The sequence below is a fragment of the Amblyomma maculatum genome, chromosome 4, assembly GCF_055883805.1.
Source record: "Amblyomma maculatum isolate TAMU_Amacu chromosome 4, ASM5588380v1, whole genome shotgun sequence".
NCBI lineage: Eukaryota > Metazoa > Arthropoda > Arachnida > Ixodida > Ixodidae > Amblyomma > Amblyomma maculatum.
In genome coordinates, this window is record NC_139347.1 from 158959502 (window position 1) to 158983354 (window position 23853).

Consider the following 23853-nt stretch of genomic DNA (forward strand, 5'->3'; position numbering starts at 1 on the left):
CCCTGTACAATTTCGGCGGGCTTTCGGACGTCTCTTTTAAGCCTGTTACACTACTCCTCGATGCTGTTTATGGGTGGAATTTCCTCGGCAGTTCTCCAGTCTCTAAACTTGTCTCACTCAGTGATTTTGCTTTTCTTAATTTTTCGAGCTTTCGTTCTCCTTCTATAATAATTACTATGATATTGTGAAAGAAGAAGAAGCGGGCAGTGGCGCGGGCAGGAGCGCGAGCGCTGGCCCCCTAACATTTATTAAACGTCATCTCACGACCATCGATCATCATCAATCTCCTGTTTTCATAGGCTTGCCGCTTCGTAACATTGCCGCTGCCTAGGTTTAATTCCAGGTTGTACCTCTCTAGGCCTTCTATGCTCCCCGCCACACCTTATCTTCCTCCAGTACAGGACCGCGGGAAGCGCGCGACAATATGAAGTTGCATATGAACGCTATATTTTCGCATATCCTAAAATCACATTGTAACAATAAATATACACGCAGCTCTTTCTTATACTTAACTTCTTGCTATTACCATTTTTGGTCTCGTCAAAAACATTACCTAGTGCTTTGTATGGCTACATGATGCGAGTGAAGGACAAACCTTGAAACAAGGATTTTGTTCGGTATTAGAATATTGGGTCGCTTGCATCAATGTGCAGTATCTTACAATATTGCACACTTTCTTCGCAAATAATATTGATGTCCATGAAAGCGGGATTTGGTACAAAAAATTTATTTTTGTTCAGACTTAAAAATGAAACCGAAAATGCGCTTCTAATTGGAGATTTCTTGCCAAGTGCGTGAAGTCACCAATAGTGTTCGTAGCCACTATTCCCTCCCCCCCCCCCCCCATTGTACAGTTACGACGAGGTACCATTACACGTTCGCTATTCAAACCAGATAAGAGCATGAAAACTATACGATAGCACGAGATATTAGAGGTACAGCAACACGTTTACCAGCTATCAGCGTGAAACAAGTGTCGGATAATTGCCAAAGCCAATGGTGCAATCTTTACGACCTTCCTTCAGTCGGAAAAGTTGTTGGGTGTAAGATTCGGTGACGAGCAATTAAAATGTCCGTTTATTTGGGAATCAATAATGACGCATCACAATTTGAAAGCATATGCGTGCTTTCATTTTCTAGTAAAGTGTATACATCTCCACTGCGTCCCAGAGGCAACGCGGAATTTTTTACACCCGATGTTAAAAGGTGACCGCTTAGAGCTTCTTAACGGCACCCATGAAGAGTGCGCGCTTTTCTACACTGTCCCAAATGAAGAACAAGAACGGATGTTCAACCCGAAATGTTATGGGTGGTCGAGGATGCGATCGTAATCGGCGGTTTGCTAACACACGAACTGAGCTGACAACAGCTGCCACGGTTCCTTCTTCGTTTACTTCGATCATGGCCTTGTGTTTGACGTCAGACACGGCCAGACCATTCGCGGGGCTCATTCGCGAAAAGTCCGCATCGTTACCAAACGTACTTTCAAGGCCAAGCTTGCGGAGTGAGGTCACTAGATCGTAATCAGTTTCAAGCTTGAACTTCGGGAGCAGCAAAATCACTTCCTGGCCCGCAAGGTCGTTGGCAAGCTTTTCCACGACCTCAACCGTGAGAAGACGCTGAATATTGGGAAGTCCTGTTCTGCTGGAGGGAAGCACGACGATCATGCTGAATCTCTCACCTGCGTAAGGAATTGAAAGAGCGCTGACCCCTATTTCCTGCATATAAGCGTACGCGAACGTTCGGCGGACTGACATGACTGGGACTTGGACCTGGTCTCTACCGTGGTTGTAGAAGGGCATCGACCTCGTTTCGCTGGCTTTGAACTTGGTGAGCCAAGTCCCCTTGAAGAAAACGGCGTTGGCGAGGTACGCCACTGTATTCTTCGGAAGCGCGCCTTCGAGGAGTCTGGCAATCTTTCCATGCGTCTTTCCGCTCACCCATTCGTTGACCTCGGCAGCCAGCCTGGAGCCGTCCCGGACGAAGTCTACAGAGCGTACCTCCGCCTCGAAGTAGCGGGCCGCGTCAGTCTTGTACTGATCCAGGATTTTGACGCTGTGCTCAATAAGAATTGTGCTGGCGATGTCCAAGGTCGCGTTCGGAGATTTGATCTCGACGAGAGATTTGTACGCAGACAGCACTGCGTTCCTTTCAACGAGCCCGGCATCAGTGAGTCCCAGAACGGAGGAGAGCTCCGAAAGAGTCTTGTGCTGGGAACCGGCGTACAAGAGTCCCAGGACGATGTTCACGCTCGCCGGAGAAAAGAAGACGTTCTGGTCTTGCTGCACGGAACAGAGTTCCCTGAACAAGGAAACTCCAAAAGCGTTGTTGGCTCTCGCGTGCAGCAGGGCAGCATCTTGCGTACTGCAGGTAGACATCAAGACAGCCGTGCAAAGCAGAATGAACGCTGAAGCTACTGGACTGGCCATTTCGAAATGTGTCCCAGCCTGATTCAAGTCGACGTTACTTGTTCTCTTATCACTGCCCCAACGGCATTCATTTCAAAGGTTATGCTGTACAAATATGATGAAACAAGCCATTGTGGCCCTCAAAGAGTCCGCTACGACGTTTGCGTTATCTATCAGACGTCCGCCCTCCATTGTTGGTTCAGCTGATATCAAGTAGTGCTTTACGCACCTCGGCTCAAACGGAAACAGGAACATGGTACCCTACTTGCAGCCCTGTTGCACCTGCCTTGCAGGGGCAATGGCATAAATGTCGTCGGGAGATTGTAGTACAAAGTTCCTCATATATCTTGCTGGCGGGACTACAAGCGCCCCAATGTGTATTTCTTGTGTGTTCTGCTGAATTACGACGGGGAAAGCTTATTGCATTTGCAGTCAGTAAGTTTAATTAGTCGCAGCAAGTCTCAGCCAGTTAGGGGACCTCAGTTCGGATAGGAAAGTTTATGGTTGTAGCATACGGACATAGACATAGTACGAGAATCACAGTACTGCTATAACAATAAAATTACGCGAAAAGAACATCATACAACAAAGAGCACTGAATGTCGAGCCGAACTGCAACATGTTGCTACAGTAATTGCTACAGTTGCTTCATCGTTGTAGCATACAAGCTGCTACATGGCAGTTCAAACGAATAAATCCTTTGTAACCAAGCGTACTTTGTATTATGCGATAGCGCATACAGCTTCTTCGATCGAGACGTGACTGTCGGCGGCGGCGTGTGGTGTCGAGGAAAATACGCATGTGATTTCATATCAAAATTGTGACGGAACAATTCTTTCTTCATCGTTCAGGCTGGTGTCGTACCATTTTGCTTCCCATTTACCGCTCATGTGCAAGCCAAGTTGGAGGCCAGTTTGGGACAGGGCTTCCAACCAACGACATGTGAACCTCCCATGGTACGCCATTAATTGTAAGTGTTGGCGTCTACGGAAAAGTGAGACAGATACTGCGCCTTCCTCTCCCCCAAGAACAAACATGTTTGTTCTTGGGCGCACACACACACACACACACACACACACACACACACACACACACACACACACACACACACACACACACACACACACACACACACACACACACACACACACACACACACACACACACACACACACACACACACACACACACACACACACACACACACACACACACACACACACACACACACACACACACACACACACACACACACACACACACACACACACACACTACTCGCAACACTATTCTCAATGTTAAAGTTTGAGTTGCTGCGTTTGTTGTGTGGGAAGTAGAAACGTAGCAAAACTAGGCAGATAGGGTGAATACTTGATCCCGTACTATGCATCTGCCAAATAAAAAGCAAATGCGCTGTTCAGCGCGCTTTCCGTGCCCTATATATCAAAGCCAACATCGTATTGGCCCTTGAGGTATATAGGTGAGGTTGTTCAGACAAGGGCCACATCATCTTCACCAACCAAATTGTGGTAGGCTGGCGCGCATATATGCTGCTCGCTTCAACGCCCTCCAGTAGTAGCCAAATTCAGCTGCACTGGACTTAGGCCTCCTTTCCTGCGCTCAGCTTACATTTGTCAGCGTCTCTACCGAGTATGGCACCGACAAAGCTTGAAGAATTCAAGCTTTCTCGCTGACGGTGTCTTGGACACCGGCAACTCAGAGAAGAATTACTAGTGGCGAAGCCGGGTTTGTTTTTACGTCCACGCAATCCTCTAAAGAATTCACAGCCAGGGCCTCACCCGTTTCTTGGTTCGTACCCTGAAACCTTGGAGCCAGGCGACGTATTGTTTGGACACATACGATTTTTGTTAAGCTTTATAGCCGTAATGGGGGGGGGGGGGGGGTTGTGCCAGCCACCTTGCATGTGACACGTGATAAGTGGCACGCACAGAAATTTACTTCGGAATTGGTGAAGGAACAGTTCCTGAGTATGATTTTGATGATTTATGACATACCGCTGTGTCCGATGCTTCCACGTTACAGTCGAGCCATCAACACGCAATCGAGCAGCGTCTCGATAGTATTCACACAGCTTCATTTGTTTAGGAGATCAATTGTAGGATGAGAGCAAATTGATCTAGGCCTAGTTGGAATGGTGTTGCTTCAATATGTAGATTAATCCCTTAGGGCGGAGTACACTTTTTTTTTAAAGATGGGGTAATTATTCATTAGCTTTAGCTCAAGCCCAAGCATGCGGCTATAATGCGGATATAGGAGATATTCAGGTGACGTCATGGACGCCATTTTGTGGCGCAGTTTACAGCTTCAGCAGTGGAAGAGACGATAAGGCGATAACATGTGCCCGCAGCCTTTCGCCGTGCTATATCCACTATAAAATGGCAGTCACTGTGACGTAGGCGCATATTTTCTATAACCCCTTTTGCGGAAACTGCGGAGTTAAAGGAAAATTTGCCCTTGTGTCAAATTCGGATGCTGGACGACGACCGCCTCACCTGGGCAGTCGCTCTACTAGTTCAGCTAAGGGCGAAGTCTAGCCGTGGTATGGAGAGCGATTTAATAAAACAAAAATTTTAAGCCGGAACCGCATTGGTACAAGTAGATTTTGAAATAGGGAAGTGTCTCCCTCCATTTGGTTGAAATCCAGCAGTATTATGCAATATGTTTAAAATCCTGACGACAATTTTCATAATGAGGAATGCCATGACAGCGATTAATAAAAATGATAGAAATCATATTTTTTGCTTTCCTAATATTTGAGACATAGTATTTCGTTCATCATATGTGGGTGTGTTGAGATAACAGCGGTACATGAGGTCCCTTAATTTTTGTTTTCAATGAAATTTTAGCATATAGTGGCCTGATGTGTCAGAAACAGAAATGACTCTTAGTTTTGAAAGATACGTACGCGTTGCTTTCTCGGGGAAAAAAAAATTGAATATTACAAAAAAAAAAACAAAAACGAAAAGCACAATTTTCGCCATTTCGTGAAATTGCAAGTTTGGAGTTCTGCGGTTTGCACGATGAAATTTTGTTAGGCAATATTTTTTTAAAGCTTAAGTCGGCGCAACACTGAAGCTTAGGTGGCCACGAAAACGTTCTTTGTTGCCCGCAGTCTTTTAGCAAAAAAATCGCTAACTTTGCTCTAGGAGCGAAGTGCTGCAAAAAATCCAATCTTCAGTCCTACATTCTTTCACGATGAACTCGGGTGTTGCCGCTGAAGCCGCTTCAATGCAACATGCAACTTCCCTTTAGGCAAACTGTGCAGCTTTAGAATGACAATGTTTTCTTCATAACGCGCTTCAAAATCAGCCAAAGTTCAGAAACATGAACGAATGGACAACTTTGATTCGAATTTTAAAGAAAACATCTGCTCGCAGTACTTCATGGTTAGAAGCCATTACCTCTGTTGCTTTTTTTTTTTTGAGTTAAGAATATCAGTGTAAAACTCGGCGCATAATTTTATTCTAGTTAGTTGCTTAGTGAGGCATTTTAGAAAGAGAATGCGAAATAGAAGCCTTTTAAATGCTTACAGTGATTTTCGCTTGTTGGCGGGGTTGATGATATGTAAGGAAGACAAAGAACAGGCAGCTCCGCGGCATCGCGATCGCCATCGCTTGTCTCTGGCGCCCATCTCTCGCGCTGAAGGTGTGATTTGCGGCTGGCAATTATATCCTGCTGCGCCCGAACTATACTGGCAGCATTAAACGTCGCACAAAGAATCCTTATTTTCTTTGGTGGAGGTCCATCTGAGGTTTTCAGTATCCAACTTGCCCTAGATCTTCGCAGCAGAACGCTGACTGCCCCAATAACGGAGCCGACCCCACTGCACCCAGCTCCTCCCGTCACCTGCGCTGGTACACTTCGTCAACGGGCCCCGCTACATTCAGTGGAAGCAGCGATGCCGACGTCGACGATTAGCTGTCCGCTTACGAGTCACAATGACTGGGACGGCAATCGTAAGCTCAACAACGTCATCTTTTACTTGAGCGACGTAGGTAATCTGTGGTCTCGAAACCACGAGTCGGACATTACTACTTGGGGTAACTTCAAGACCAAATCTTTTGAGGTCTTCGGCCGCCCTGTCGTTCGCAAACTCCACGCGGAACAGCGTCTTCGGTCGCGAGCGCAGCTGCCCGGTGAAACGTTCACCAGTTACATTGAGCACATTGTTGATTTGTGACGCTGCGTTAACCCGACCATGACCGTACCCTAAAAATACGTCATGCCCTCGCGGGTATCGATTACGGCACCTTCAATATGCTCATCGTCAAGGGCCGCACTACGGTCAATGAAGTATACGAACTGTGTAAAGCGGCTCCGCAAGAAGCGTGTTTTGATTCGCCGCCCGCCTGACGCTTCGCTTGCTGGACTGGCCGTGGAGAGGGAGTCATCTGGCCTCTCCGAAGAAATCAAGGCGTTTGTACGTGAGGAGGTCGCGCGACAACAGTCTCTGCAGCCATCTGCTAAGGAGTCAAAACTGGCCTTGCTCCGGAGCTTCGTCGTGCAATCCTGCGACATGTCTCAGAAGTCGTCCTTAATTCCGGTCCTTAACCAGCTCCGGTCGCAACTTTATTGTCAAAGTCGCTTGAAGTCCACCTCCTGCGCCAGCATATGCCAATGCCTCACCTCCTGTGCGTTCGGCACCAACAGCTTTTGCTCCTCCTTTGCCTCAAACCTCATCTCCATGGCGCACTTCAGACAATAGATCTATTTGTTATGCCAGCTGAATCCCTGGGCACACTGCACTGCCCGGCGGCACTTATCTGTGGCTTTTGCTGCACGGCCTGCGTTACCTTATTTGGCCCCCAGTGCCCAGTCCAATCGGGTCCCCTAACAGCGCCCCTTGATCATCCGGACTTCCTCCCTCGTCGTTCGCCTTCAGCACGTCGCCGCTCCATCTTGCCAATGCGCCGACGACCCGTTACCCAGCCGGAAAACTAACCGCCGCAGTTCGCAAGGCACAAACTGCGTGTTCGACAGAATTTCAAAGCCTTCGTCTGATAAGCGGTCCGCTGATAATTGAACGTGAGAGGTCATCGGCGCTTATGAGGAGCAATGCTATTTTGCGCGCCCATTCTGCGCCAGCCCACTGCGCGTATTCCCTTGCCGTTCTTGCTCTTCAGCTGAAACTCGCGCAGCCTCTCCGTGCGTAGGTGCTGTCGTATGTCCGACCGCAAATACGTCATGATACACTGAGACCGCAACGCCAGAACATATTTCACTCGCCCTCACTGCAACCCGAGTCTTCCGAATCACGGAATGCATCGTAGAGTATCGGTTCCTGCAGAAGCATCGCCGTTTTTCATACTTGGCGCCAATATATAGTAGCAGTGTCGACAGCGCACTTTTTTGTCACTTTATTTCTCTTTCCCTTCAGAATGCTCAACCAGATTGTGTGCTTACGTAACCTGGTACCTTCCTACTGCACACGTCACGCGTACGTCACAATTTGAACAAAATGGCGAATTGTCCAAAATCGGGCCCCAGGTGACTCGCTATATACCTGCAAAGTTTCTGCCTTCCGTGCTTCTGACGTAGATTACATGAACACAGTACATGCCCACAGGATGAGAAAAAAAGAAGACGATAGCGTACTTCCTGACGAGGCTTTCCTTGGGGTTCAAAGTCAAAATCCATCCGTTTATATTCTGGGATAGTTGGAAATTCAGATACATGGCAGTGTAAATAAAGAAAATACAACAGTAGCCATATAAAATTTGGCTGGAGGCCTTCGCCGCATCTGCGGTAAATATTTACCCATGGCCTTTTCTTTTGCACAAATTCGTCCTATGTCCCTTCTCCTTGCAGTTATTGCAGGTGCTCAAAATAGATCTCGGCAAACCTATTCTCCTGGTATTGAGTACAGAGGTGTTCGGGTCGCTTTCAATGACGGCTTGGCGGATTTCTTCTCGGATTACGATGTCATATGTGTTGCATATCATGCCTTTATTGGTAGCGTCGGGAGTCGCCACGTAGGGCGCAATGTAGAGAGTTTCTTTTCCCTTTAAATTGATCCTCACATAAACTAAGTATACCATACGTCGAACACCTACTGTGTTGATCGTGTACGTGGTTTTGCCGGAGTCCATTCTTGTAGTATTTTCTTCCTGTAAGACTTTACATGGTAGGTCTGTATTCGCGAACATGGCCTGCAGTAGATGACGTGGTACGTAGAGTCGTTCAAATTCCATCCTTTGGACCTGAAGATACGGGCAAAATTAAGAAACAACTCCTTTTTAATTTTCATGACCATCACACTAAACATCACACAAAAGTTGTCATTCAGAAAAAAGAAAGAAAAATGTTCAGACCACCACAATGAGACTCCAAGGTGTCACCACCGCACCCACTTTATACACAACGTAACTCTACATATTTGTTTAAAACTGCAAAGGAAAACCAAAAGCCGAGTTTATATTAGTAGCAAAACACTATCTAACAAGGCCGTATAAGGTCTAAATCGCAACACATCACGGAAAGCAACGCTGTAAGTGTCAGCACGACATTTCCTAAGCACTATATATGACAGCTTGAAAGGAAAGTGAGAGAATCAGAGAATCACCACAATCCAGCACCAGTTGTTGCAGATTCAGGCAAGAATCTGCAAACAGAACGACGAGAAAGAAGACGAGGTTGGAGACTGAGAGCGCGTGGTAGAGACTGAGCGCCATGTTGGCAATCAATAGCCAGAGAACAGTCGGGTATTAAACGCAGTGTAGAAGCGTCCTGGTGCCTGCTCTCCTTCTTCTATACCAGTCACCATGCAAGCCGAAATTTAGGTATGCCATCAAATAGATACTGCTGACTCAAGTAATTCCGTCCCATATTAAGCGAAGAAGACAGCATTACAGCTTTTCACACGATTTCATGATGTCTTTTAGATATTGTGACGGTACTCAGTCACGGAGACAATGACGAAGTGCTGGACTAGTGAAGAACGACGCTGAAGCTAGGCTGTGGTTGTCCTGCGTGTGTGTCCCTGCCGGCGAACTGTTGCGGCTACGGCGAAGTGTGCCTCGTAACATCTTGGTGGAGGGGCTGGGTGCGACACCAATACCACCATCTGGATCTTCGCAGTGACCGCCAGCTTGGTGCTAGCACTATGCTGTCCGACGCAGCTCCTCATACAGCGGCACAACCAGCGCCCACTATCGTCGTGGCACAGCCTCGTGATCCGGGCACCTTTTGCGGCACCGATGACGTCGACATCGAAGACGGGCTCGCTATGTACGAGCGAGTCAGTAAGCACAACTGATGGGACGCAACACTGATGCTTGAGAACGTCATTTTTTACCTGGCTGGTACGGAGCGCGTCTGGTTTGAGATGCACGAAGAAGATCTGGCATCCTGGGACATGTGCAGAGACGCTCCAGGATCTCTTTGGCAAGCCGATCGGACGCAAGCTCGGCGCTAAAATGGACCTAGTATCGCGAGCTCAATCGTTGACCGAATCATATCTGTCGTACATACTAGACGTACTAGCTCTATGCCGCAAAGTGGACAGCGCCATGTCCGAGCTGGGCCACATCTTAAAGGGAACTGCTGACGACGATTTTAACCTCCTCTTTGCAAAAACTGTACGACGGTCGACTCCGTCCTCGAGGTATGTCGGCGGTTTGAGCAAGCTTAACACCATCGTATTGCTCCCCGCTTCGACCACTTGCCAAACACAGTTGCTACGTCTTTGTGCGAGGATCTGCCAACACTTCAGCAGCCGTCCCATCAGCCAAACCTGACCAGGATCGTCCGCAGAGAGATTAAGGCAATGGCCCCCATCGAATTCACACCTCAGCCGGCGGACGCTACTATAGCACTGATCCAAGCTGTCGTTCGCCAAGAATTCGCGAATGTGGGCCTTAATGCGAACATAAGCCTCCGCTCTGGTCAGCCGTCCGGACAGCCATCTGTCCAGCTCACCATTTCATTGGTAGCTGCTGTAGCTCCGACTGCGCCCTTCCCGACACGATATCGCTACCGCAACCCGGAAGAATGGCGGACCTTGAACAACCGACGCATCTGCTTCAACTGCTCACGTGCCGGCCACTTTTCTCGCCATTGTCGCAGTCGTTGGGTTCCGCCATCTCGACCTCGCTACTATCATGATCGCAGCGCCCCCTACAGACCACACCCAAAATCTATCCGTGACACAGTGATACGCCCTCTCGTGACTTTAACTCGCCATCCCCGCGCGTGTCCATTCGTTCGCCGTCTCCCCAGACCCACCGTCCCCACTCGCCCCAACCTCGCCATTCATCGTCCCCTCACTTCTCTGTCCCTCTCCCGGAAAACTGATCCCGGAAAGCTGCATTGACGACCCGGCCAGAAAATCCTCTGCTAACCCTCGCTCATCGCCGCAATCGTCTAGATATCTGCGTGGATGGTGTCCCTGTTACCGCCCTCATTGCCACTGGTGCCCAAATTTCGGTCCTCAGCGCTTCGTTTCACGCCGTCTCAAAACATTGTCGTGCCCGCCTCTCTATCAGCCGTTCGTGTCGCCGATGGAGGCTACTGTGAATAATCGGTTCGGATCATTTAGCGATTAAAAAAATAATACTCGGGTTACGGGAAATGCGTAAGCGCCTGCGTAGACGACTGCATCGCAGCAAGACCTGAACACTCGAGAATACGACATGTCCTTTGTTTTTTAAGCTTCATATTGCAAACTTGCGTGAAATCAAATTTCACGACTTGTTTGATAGGAACTGGCTAAAATTCATTGTTATAGCCGCGCTCTCGCTCACTTAAGACTCAGCTAGACCACTGCCTTCATTCCCACACTTACGTAATTATTCCATACATGTCGTCACAGCTAAAATATCGTACTTCAATAATTGTTTAGGCTTTTCAGATGAAAACATCACTTAAAGCATTTCCGACAGAAAAGACCCAGAAATGATGACAGTACTAGTGTCAGGTAGTGCTGATCATCGGTGGGAAGATGGTCTTGACCATGGTCTGTACATGTCGAGCAATCTGAGATAGGCAGCCAGAAGGAGGCATTTATTCGGCCAAGGATGAAGACATATCTTACTCATCGCTACTCTGCTTCCCAGGAATGGCCGGTTCACCATTTTCTTCGATCGCAAGATGTCCGTCAGATGGATTGGTATTAATATGGCCCTACACTTTAAAACGTAGGAGCGACGCTACGTGAAACGTATACGCGCTACCTTTGACCGCACCTTGAATGAACGCTTTGGATATGCGTCGTAGCTAGATCAACTAGAGGTTCTGATAGATTTATTCTGATTGACGCCTTGCAGATAGTAATTTTCTGTTTCAATATAAAACTATTAATTGCACGACGTACAGCTTTTCTCATGGGAAATGATCTCTACGCATGCAGTTCCCGTGCTACTGCCATGGTTTCAAGTATGTCTCATTTGGTGATTTATGGGAATCGAAGCTATCACGTTGTTGACTACCAGGGTGTCAAATAGATTTCATTTGGTGATTTATGGGAATCGAAACTATCACGTTGTTGTTCTCTTCTAGGCGACCACATACGTCGAAACTCTTGCTGTGTGCTGTCAACTGAGTTGCGGGACCAGCAACATTGATATCAGCCTTCAAGTCTTGGTCACGATAGCAGCTTGGGCAAGTTGGATACCCGTTTGTATTTGTGGCTAAACAGCGCGGAGCAACGGGACAAGAGACAAGTTCTGACTCACAACTCAACACGAGTTAACATCTGCACGATACCTCAGATCACATGCGTAACAACCATATTATTGAAGCAAAGACAAGCAAAGACTTGTAATGAAAGCGGCGAATCACAATTTCATTAGCAGGTGAAACAGAAAACAACAAAGATCCAAATTGTAAAATTGGTTGGACATGCATAACGCAAATCAGTACAAGTGCATCTCGCCGCCTTCTAGACCTAGGTTTGCTTAACATGCGCAGCATGCCCCCAGCACGAGCCTCTTTTGCTGCAGCATGGTCAAGTCAGATTATCATCATTCATGTCAGATTATCATCATTAATGACATCGATATACTTCAAAGACCTAATTTGAGGAATTATTTCTTGCTGAAATGTTAGAGAAAGATTTGCCGGACCTTAAATTCGGAAAACAAAGACAGTGCACGTTTTTCCATTCAATGTAAATTGTAGGTCACATAACAAATTGGGAAGGGAGCTCAGGTACACGGGAGCATGTGCCCATTGAGGGCTTGAGTGTCAGGCGCAGGCATAAAGAACGCTATGCCATCCGCATAGACGTACGTGCGAACTTCTCGATAAATAGGAATCGAGCTCAATAAAATGCTAAAGAGCACGGGCGAGAGAACTACCCCTGGAGAAACACCTCTGGTTTGCTGATATCTGCCAAAATTCACACCATTACGCACAATAAAATTTGTTTTGTAGGAATGCTGATATGCAGGCAATTAAATATTGCAGGCCTGTAATCTTTGCAACAAACTTCTTGGCTGTACTCTGTCATAAGCTTTTGCTATATCCAGTGTCCCCAAAGCAGCATGTATTTTCTGGCGCCGCGCAAGGAGAATTCGACTCTCAATATTGGTATGTGCATTCCATATTCAACGTTTGGAGCGAAAACCAATTTGACAGGGGCTAAGAATATTTTCTTGTTTCACAAACTCTGTAACAAGTAGGGGTAAGACCCTTTCAATTAATTTTACCAAGTTGGATGTTAATGATATTGGTACAATATTGTCCAAACTATAGCCACCATGATTAAGTGTCAGGAAATGAATCACTTTGGCTAGTGTACATTCACCAGGTAAACAAGAATGATTAGCTGAGTAATTTATCAGCTATAATAGGAATTTGGAGACACCTAAAAAAGGATTTTTATCATTTTTGATGTTGCTTCATCAAGGGCAGTAGCAACAGCTGGCAATCTCATCTCCATTGGAGAAAGCTCAGAAAGTGTAATTTGGGGGTCTTACCTAACCGTATCTACTGGGCCTATGTACATAGGAGATAACGGAAGTGTCGTCAAAAACGCTTTTACAAGCCTTTAGCAATTGTTTCTATTATTTTGAAAGCTCCTTTAGGAGTCGAAACACATGAGGGTAAATTTTACGAGACAGGAATCTTCTTTCGCGATTTTAAAAACGCGAAAAATGCACCTGACTTATTAGATTTTGAAAGGTAATTGGAATGCTCAGTATCATAATCATCTCTTGCTTGTGCGACTGTGCGTTTAAATGTAGCTGCAAAATAGCTTATTATAATGCCAATGTTCGAGGCACTGGTTGTGAAGGAGCCTCTTCCATGCAGCCGTTCTTCTATATTCCCGCGAACAATCTTCATTTCACCATCTTGTAGATGTACTGCCTTTTGATGCACGCACCAAGTATTCAGACTTCTTACGACAGGATTCAATGGCCTGGAATAAGCGTTGTGATTTCAGTTCTTCAGTAGTGTTAACCACTAATGCAAGAGTAGAACTAAAAGATGACTGAAATTGGTTATAACTAGCATATGACTTGATAGGTCAGCGCAGTTAAGTGGTAGTTAACATTAAAAACAATAGGCATATGGTCGCTAGTGGTGCCACCATCAACAGCCGAAAATTGAGTACAGTAACACTGGGATTGGAGAAAGTTAAGTCGTTCACAGATTGACTGTGGGCACGGAAGAAAGTAGGTAAACCAGAATTCATGCAATAAAGGTTATTATCTGAAAGCCAATCCCTGCCGCAGAGATTCGTTTTGTAACCGCACAAAACATGGTGTGAAAGTCTCGAGCCAAAAATAACCGAAGTTTGGGCAATTAGCTTGTAGCGATCCCCTGATCTGAACCCGATGAGGGAAATACACATTCGCTTATGTAAACGGACAAAATCCTGGAATTTCAAAATCTATGGCTAATAATTGATTCTAAAGTAGAATATTGAAAAGAAATCTTAGCCCTAAGACAGAAGTCTGAAGAAACTAAGATTGGTAACCCGCCACCTCTTGTCTGCCGGTCTTGTCGGAATGATCGATAATTTTGAAAATGAAAATATTTTTCAGCTTAAGCCAAGTTTCTCGCAAAATCTTAAGCTATTGAATGGCAGCTTGCATTTCCAGTTTGTTAATCCGTTACTACTTTCGAACTACAACTCTACAAGATTTGCAGCGAATAACAATTTACTACTCCCGAAAGTTCGTACTAATTATGGAAAAATGACATCTTTTGCAGCCATTTCATTCTGGAACTCATTGCCTTTAACACTGAAAACTTATATGTCCTTGCCCACATTTAACAATAACTTGAAGGAATATTTGTTGAATTGCTGTTTTATAATTTTTATGTCTAATACCTGTGTTAGTGCCTTTGTCTGTGTAAAAATACTGATTTTCCATGTTTTGTATATATAATCTTTCGCTAACTTTGCTGTTATTATTTATTTTGTTGTAGTGATCTATCGAGGGTGCCGGTGAAGTCTTATGACTATGGCACTCTTGTCTGTATTTTTATGCACTTTGTAGATATGTTCAAGCTAATAAACTTTTATTTTCAATTTCACTTTCACTTTCAAAATATTTATCCCTGAATTCCGTTTTAAGGAAAGGTAAACTAAATGTGTAGTAGCTGAAAGACGAGACCTACAGTTCTACTAAAGAACTCTTAATGCTCCTATGGTTGTGTAATAAGGGCAGCAGCAACAGCTTGCCCTAAAAGGTTTTCCTTTGGTTTAGAGTCGAGCTGTTCATTTCTTGATTTTGCCCGAGGACGTGGTGATGACGGGTTAAAAATAGGGAAATCCTTAAAGAATTGTGCTTGGGAGAAGCGGAAGGAGATTCATCTTGCGGGCCAGGCATTGCAGCTAGGGAATGCTGCGCTGTTAATTAAGACACATGTGTCGTGGGAGAGGCCGTAGCAGTTTGTACAGCCTGAGTAATCTGGGACGTCAGAACGTTGCATATGCACCTTGTAACTGTGGTTACAATCCTATCAACCTTTTTAGCCAAGGCTGCTTCCACAGCAGCCGCTATGGCGTTAGGTAGCGAGGAATCAAATGTGGGGGATCACGCCTCATGCCGTGAGCAGAGTTTTTGGTCAATTATGCCAAGATTTTAATTCAAATGCAGCATTTGACGTTTTGCTCTGAGCATGAATTCGATTTATGGGCATCACTGCATTTAAAACATCTCAAAGAGGATTTCCAACCACCAGCAATATGGCCATAAAGCCAGGAATTGTTGCACTGCAGACGCGTTTATGGAAGGGGATCTACACGCAATATTAAAGGCCACGCTTCATTCTCAGTACCAGCAAAAGTAGCGTTTACTGATTCTATTGGCACCCGAGCATTATTTATTTCCCTGCTGCAGCGATAGACAGCAAAAACGTCTGCAGCGGAGAGAAGGTAAAGGGTTTCTACTGGATTCAAGAAGGAATCTACACCTCAGAGCTTTTGTGTAGGCCAGGTGGGAAAGAATGAAGCTGGTTACCGGATCAGATGTAAACTAAGAACAGTTTAGTAGATCATATACACATACCAGGTCTGGTGAACGGCGCAGGATCCCGCCACGATCAAATTGGCGTACCTTAGTAATTCTTACGTAAAAGGAAATGGCTTCCTGAACAGCAGCTCGAACAGTCGCTGAGGTGTTCATTTGAATGGCGCCACCACCCTTAGGTACGAGCGCCACAGCGATTCTGCGGACGCCGGAGCTCTGAAAAGTTTTCAAGTGAAGATCATTAGAAAGAAGGGAAGACGACCAAGGGGAGCTCCCTTGGTCGGGAGACTGCGTCTACATTGACTTAAATTACCAATTTCACCGCGTGCGTTAGCAGCAGAAAACAAAAGACGCAGAAGCGCAAAGGGAAAAACCAAAATGAGGACCAGCAACACAATACTCAGCCGATCAACGTGTGAACAGGCGGAGGAGCTACGTAATTCCACGCCAGCACGCTAAGATCGATAAGAAGCATACTTATGAATTCTTTCAGTATCACTGCGAACAACTCCCATACGATCTTCGTTCTCTTCACAGCATTACATAAATGTGCTCTTCCTTTTCTTCACAGAGGCGTCAGCTTAAGCAACACCTGTTTGTCGTCTCAGGGGCATCACAACAGAAACTCCCGCTGGACCAGATGGTGAAAGCATCGGTCATGAAGGTATATATAGCACATTTACACCACCCATAACAACCAGAGCTATGGCCGAGTGTGCAGGGCACTCGGCGTATGCAATGGCAGGTAGGTGTGCGGTTGAAATCGTGATGCGAGCCAGGTCGGCACGCATGCTAGGATGGATGCTAACCATACCGGAAGACTGTGCCAGAGCTGTAGCACTGGAGAGCTCCGCTTGACCCCAGCGGAAGCCGTAAGCAGTGCATACGCCCCAGCCCTACACATAAAGTAGAGGTAGTGCAGAGCCACTTGTCTAGGGGCGTGTAAAGTAATGCGATGCACCCCGCACCGCGCAGCCACTTAGAAGCCGTGACCGGTGGGCTTTGCGGTGTGGCCCACGCGTCCAGACCCTATGCCGGCAATGTTCGGCACCTTGTCCCGTCGAGGTCACACGGCGGGACATGACGTGGGAGGGACAAGTTGCTTGGGTGCTCCTCAGTCTTTTTGATTTCCGTTGCTGGCCTGTAAAGGAAGCAGCATTTTTTTTGAAATCAAAAATACTTTTATTTTATCAGCGTTCAAGGCTTCTAACGTTTTTCATTCCGTGGGACTACTCGAGCTTAGGCATGATTAGTTGATCACAGGTAATCAACAGAGGATCAAAAACCTTTATTCCGCAGGCAAACAGCCTGCGAAAGGCGAAAGAGCATATTTTGTTAGCATAGTTATTTATATTTGACAAGGAAGTAATTACTCAGTGACGTCCACCCAAGCGCAGGCGTACGGCTACAAAGAAAAGCTACACAGCTTTCTTAGAAACTTCATAGTTAAATAAAAATTCGTCAAGATCCGGGGAACGAACCTGGCACAACCGCCTTACCGGGGCCGTCGCTATACCGATTGAGCTAACCAGGACGGCCAGCATCTGACGACTTACTGTAACGGTGATTTCTTAATGATTTGTGATCAGAGGTGTTTCTTACGTGTAGCTCGAAGAGTGTTTATGTTTTATTTGTTTTCTATGCCGCCCCAATTCTGGTATTATGTAGCGATGTTAGAGAAATATCAAGACCTCTGCGGTTATTATAACATGTAATATCCCATGTTCATAAGTATGCCGGGTGGCGGCGGGCAGAACACGCGATGAGACGCTAATGCTTTCGCACTCACTGGGTTAAGTATTATGCGTAAAGGTTTGTTTATTCATTAATATTTATCTTTGGCTCAGGTAGAGCGTGCAAGATGTCTGTATGTTATCACACTTTACCTGGCTACTACAGGTGTGCGTCTGCAATTCTGGGATGGCGGAAAAGCCACTTAGAAGCCGTGACCGGTGGGCTTTGCGGTGTGGCCCCGCGTCCATACCCTATGCCGGCAATGTTCGGCACCTTGTCCCGTCCAGGTCACACGGCTGGACATGACGTGCTCCTCAGCCTTTTGTTTTCCATGGTTGGACTGAAAAGGCACCAGTATTTTTTTTTCTGAAATCAAAAGGTGAGAACTTACATTTTCTGAGCGTTCAACGAAGGCTGTTAATATTTTTCACTCCGCGTGACTACTCGAGTTTAGGCATGATTAGTTTATTATAGGTCATTAGTTTAACCCGAACAGGGGATTAATGAGCTTTATTCCGCAGGCAAACAGCCTGCGAAAGGCGGAATAGAATATTTTGTTAACCTAGGTATCTAAATTTTACGACTTAACGGTGATTTCCTAAGGTGGGGTTTGTGATCAAAGATATTTCTTACGTGTCGCTTGTAGAGAGTTTACATTTTATTTGCTTTACGTACCAGCCAAATTATGGTATCGTGTATTGATGTAAGAGAAATATCAATACCACAGTGGTTATTATGACATGTAATATCACATGCTTATAAGTATGCCGGGGTGACAGGGAACAGAACTCCCGTTGAGACGCTAATGCTTTCGTATTCACTGCGTTAAGTATCGTCCGTAAATGTTTGTTTATTCATTCATATTTATCTTTGGCTTTGGTAGAGCGTGCGAGACGTCCCTATGCTGTCACTCTTTACCTGGCTGTGCGAGGTGTGAGTCCGCTCTTCCGGGATGCCGGCAAAAGGTGACAGCCTTTAAAGATGCGTTACTTATCTTGGCTTCATCAAGCAGGCTCAACAGAAGGCAACGCACCGTAGGACAGGGCATTCAGGGTCCTTCACGAGACCTCTAGCATCAACTTATGAACATGAGGAAGTAGGCACTAGGAGGCCTCGCTGTTTATTTATATTCGTCATGTCATTCATTGCACATGACAAAATTATTTATGTGATAAATGTAGCTGAAGAGCCGGATCAGATACCATTATTCAATTATCGCTGGCCTCATAGATTGGTGATAAAAGCTTGGCAGCATTTTCTCAGCAGTGCGCACCAGTTGCTAAAGATGAAAATTCCAAGAGAGCCAATGGTTTTCTGGTTATATGCCTTTACAACACTCTGTTTTTCTTTTTTTTTACGTTTGCTGACAGATTGCATTTGGAACCAGATAGTTGCAGTGATAGTGTCCATTTGCAGTTAGACTCTGCTTCTGTACTTAAGACTGCTGTTTTTGCACTTCCCATATCAAGCTGGATGTCGAAGTAGTACCTCAAAGGAAAGGGAACGCTTATTTTCCCTGAACACAACAGAAGTAATATAATTTTCGGTGTTGCAGGCGAACCGAAACCAGAACTATTCAGAGAGTCCATTATAAACCGGTCTGGTGCATGGTTACGCCCCCACACATTTACTGGTTTTACGTTTTTGAGGTTACAACAGCGGCATAGAACAAGTTAAGCCGCCTATAGGCGTGGTAAGGAGTGCAAAAATTTTGACTGTTCTAGGAGGTAATAAAAATGAAGAAGAGTAGCGCTTTCGAAATAATCTATGCGCTTCCATGCAGTGCATTTGTTAAACCTAAAATATTTTATTGCTGCCCAATTAGAAAGCTTGTGTTTTATTGGACTTCGTATCTCAGCTATTATTTTAGAATTTTATTTCCATCTGTTTTTTTTTTTTTATTTCCACGTAGAACCACCTGAGTTCCTCAACGTCCACTGACATCGCACAGCTCGCGGGCGCCTTGTGTTTCGCTTTCACCTACAATCGGTCGCCGTGATCAGAATTCGATCCCGCCTCATTGGACACAGCAGTCGAGCGCCCTAACCAGTGCCCTACCACGGCAGGACGTTACTTCGGTTGGAACGGGGAATGCGCCTCTAAGGTTCCTAACAAATAACCCGCCGGGGTGGTGGAGTGGTTAGGCCTAGGCCGCTCGGCGGCTGTCCCCAAGAATTTGGGATTGAATTCCGGCCACGGCGGCCGCTTTTCGTTGGAGACGAAAAGCAAGGCGCCGTGTGCTGTGCGATGTTGGTGCACGTTAAAGAATCACAGGTGGTCAAATGTTTGGTGTCTTCCACTAAGGCATCTCTCATAGACTGAGTCGCTATGGGACGTTAAACCCCACAAACCAAACCAAACGCAAGAAATAATCGATTAGTGATTAAGTGAGTGTAAAAGTTGACATGTGGTAACGAAGGTCCGAAAGAGGAGCCGCAGGCGGGAGATGTTGTCTTTACTTGAATTAAAACAGCGCTTGCGCTTATAACTTGCACATGTAGCTCTATCTCGTCAAGTTTCTGGATGTTTTGTGGGCACAGAGCTTGAGTACATAGGCAATGCCACCGCCGATGGATGATTGACGCAAGTATTAAAGTATTCTCCCTGCAATTCGCTGGTATTATTCCTCGTGCTAACTTATTTTATGGCTAAAGATAGCTACCGCAGTCGAAAAATAAAAATCCGGGTTACAACTACCTACGCTGGCGACTATACTTGGCAATCTGAATATATGAAATAGAAGTATTGTCGCAGAATTAGAATATTACTGAAATCTTTTGACAGTGCTGTAATGCTAATTATTTATTTAAAGACTGCATATTTGGCCGCTAGCTAGTAGATGTGGACTCAATGTTTGTCCATTGTGCAGTGTGTGTTGTGTGTTGGAAATGTTAGTGCTAGTTCGCGCATTTATGTTAGGATTTCTTTTTTTTTTAGTTTCTGACGTTTTCCTTTCATGCGTTCTTCATGGCTACTTTATGCGCGCTTATTTTATATTATATTTGTCTTATATTTTTGTTGCACTAACTCTGAAAAATGATAGAACTGCTTCAACAGTACCTTGCCTGCTCTGCTGGTTAATAATCCTAGAGATTTTTAAAGTATTGCGAACAAATAAAATGCTTCATTAGTAAACCCTACATCTTTGAAAGTGTTGCATTTTCACCCAATGGTTGTGCCAGTGTTCACAATACTGTTTTTCTTCCCGTTTTCTCTATTAACGTCGGTCTTAACAAGCATGAGTGTCCTGTTGTTCATTCTGCTCCGATATAAAATTCTTTTTGATGCAACTGATAATCTGAGAATAATTGAAAGCCTTAAAATTTCCCGCTCCTGTGGCGTCTGAAACATCAATTCCAAATTTCTGGTTAATACAAAGATGTAGAGTTATAGATCCTTACCAAACCATTTAACTAATATGAAGACCCAGGTTACATCCCCAATCACTATAAGGTTAGTAAAGTGATTGCGCTTCTCGTCTGGCGATGAACATTTCCGAAACTTTCGCCCTGCATTGCTTACCAGCATTCCGTGTTAAATAATATAGACCATGTCACCTACTCTCATCTTGTTAGCTTTTTAGAATGCAAATGCTTTTTTAGTAATCCCCAGCACGACTTCCGTAAAATTACCAGAATTCTTGCATTAAAGAAGTGTAATTTGGCACGGAGTGATCGTCGCTACATGTTTGAATCCCACCTTGTTGAGTTGAGTTGAATTGTTGTTTGCTACAGGTGGGGCTAGCCTTGCTTATTCTGCCGGCAATTGCTCCATCGTATTGTTACTTATGTGTTAAAAAAATCCTAATATGTGTGACATCCCCCCTCCCCCCCATGCATGCGCACAGTCACTTATAACAGTACATATTATACTCCAGCCGTCATCATCTATGCACACATTCACTCACAGTGTAACATAGACCACTCCACAAGTCACTTCTATGCACACATTCACTCACAGTAAAACACAGTTCAATCCAGCTGCCACAATCTATACACACATTCGCTCACAGTATATTATAGTCCACACCAGAAGTCACCATCTATGCACACATTCACTCACAGTGAAACAGAGTACATTTCAGCTGGCACCACCATATATGCACATATTCACTCACAGTATAACATAGTCCACTCCATAAGGCACCATCTATACACACATTCACTCCAAGTAGAACATAGCCCATTCCAGTTGTCACCATCTAGAGTCACGATTAGTGTCCTGCAGAAATTGTAAGCCTTCCTTCTGCATGTCTGCTTTCTTCTCCGGTAGATAATGTCCTAAAGTGCACCATTAAGGGCTCCTGTCTTCTTGAAGGAAGCGAGCATATGGATGCTTAAAACGAGCATGGCATTGTCTCCGTTAGGTGTTTGCGGGGATATAGAACACTATATTAAATGCTGTCCTGAATACAACGTGGATCGCACCTTGTCGCGCGATATCGTTTCACGAATCACTGATACCTAGAATTTGCGTCAGCTGTTAACACATTCTCTGTAATTTTACTAAAATTATTGACCCTACTGCCGTTTGTAATGTTCTGATCGGTTTTATATTCATGTTTTCCTGTGAATATATTCCACTTCACGTTCTGCCAATAAAGTGGCATCATCCGCATATCTAACGTTGTTGATACATTTCCCAGCAATCTTCACTTCAGCTGAAGACTCGTCCAGACCGGACTTCCTCATGATGCTCTCAGCATATATGTTAAATAGGCAGGGGGACAGTATGCAGCCTTGTCTCACTCCTTTCTCAACTGGAAACCAATCAGTAAGACCATGCCCAGTTCTGACTGTGGCCTCTTGCCCTTCATACAGGTTCTTGAGGAGACAGATGACGTGAATTGGAACTCCCATCTCTTGGAGAGCTTGCCATAATCTGCTGGGATCTACGCAGTCAAACGCTTTCGCTCGCGTAATCAATAAAGCATAAGTAGATTGGTTTCTGGAACTCTCTTGCGTTTTCCATAATCCAGCGAAGGTTGACAATCTGGTCTCTAGTTCCTCTGCCCTTGCGAAACCCAGCTTGCACAGCTCCCGATCCACATACTGCTGCAGCCTACCTGGGAGGATTTTCAACATCACCTTGCTAGCATGCGAAATAAGCGTGATCGTGCGGTAGTTGGAACAATCTTTGGCACTGCCTTTCTTTGGGATGGGGATCTAAACTGACCTCCTCCAATCTGGTGGCCACTGCAGGGTTGTCCAAATTTGCTGCCATAATGCATACAGAACGTTAACAGCGTCGTCATGGTTGAGTTGTTGAAGCAACTCAGCTGGAATGCCATCAATTCCGCTAGCTTTGTCCTTAGCAAGGCTGGCTAAGGCCCATTCAACTTCGCTCTTCAGGATGCCCGGCTCGAGATCAGTAATCACAACCGTCTTATGTTGGGTTTGCACATCCGGGTCTTGTACAGTTCTTCTGTGTATTCGTGCCACCTCTTCTTTATCTCTGAGGCTTCAGTGAGGTCCCTGCCTCGTTTGTCCTTTATCGCGCCCAGCTTAGCACAGAAGCTTCCTTTGATATCTTTTATTGTCTTATACACAGCTCTTGTGTTCCTTAATTGGCTCGATCCCTATAAGCGTGAAAGTAAGTGAGTTCAAATACGGTGCAGTTGATTTTTTCGTCTCCACCAGCAGCGAAGCCGGCTAAGCAAGAGCCACCGCAAACCTTCGGTCAGCAAGGCTGGGTTCACCGCACGATGCCTTGTGCATAGAACTCTGGTTTTTACGCATGAAATAGGTGTCGCGTTTAAAACGAGCATGCCACACCGAAGACCACTCTCGATCAGACGCGATGTTTGCGTCGTTGAACGGTTTTACAGCGTTAACGCTGCCAGCAGGCGGCGAAGGGTGCGTAGCCTGCCAGCTCGCGGCATGAAAGGAGATCGTGGGCACCGTTATAAGAATCACCATTTGAAAGGGCGTGGCGAGAGTTTCGATATATCGAATGTTCCGCTGGACGCGAGTTCCATATACGCAAATACCATTCCTATAAATCTGCGTGAAATTTTCAAGAGGATATTATGAGACCTCGATATAAGTAATAATTCGATCTAGCTGGGTTCGATATATCCGGGATATGATGCGAGTCTTCGAAAATTCAGAAAGTGTGGTTAGCATAGGCATTGTCGCTCAGCAGACCTTGAACATTTCTCACGAAATTCAAAATTTGCGTCTGCGTGGCACACACATCGGCACCCATCAGTGAACGTAACTTGGTAGTAAACGCACCACGTACCCACTGGCATGATCACCGCTGCAGGC

At 45.6% G+C, this 23853-nt stretch overlaps 1 long non-coding RNA gene and 1 pseudogene across 1 annotated transcript; both read right to left on the reverse strand.

Moving 5' to 3' along the window:
* Positions 1 to 1041: 1041 nt before the first annotated feature.
* LOC146193357 (iripin-2 pseudogene) lies at positions 1042 to 2472 on the reverse strand (annotated as a pseudogene).
* A 13184-nt stretch (positions 2473 to 15656) lies between these two features.
* On the reverse strand, positions 15657 to 17947 carry LOC146193358 (uncharacterized). The gene is made up of 2 exons (XR_014706446.1): positions 17737 to 17947; positions 15657 to 16991 (listed from the first exon to the last, which is right to left on the reverse strand). It is a non-coding gene; the product is annotated as an uncharacterized LOC146193358 (long non-coding RNA).
* Positions 17948 to 23853: the final 5906 nt, after the last annotated feature.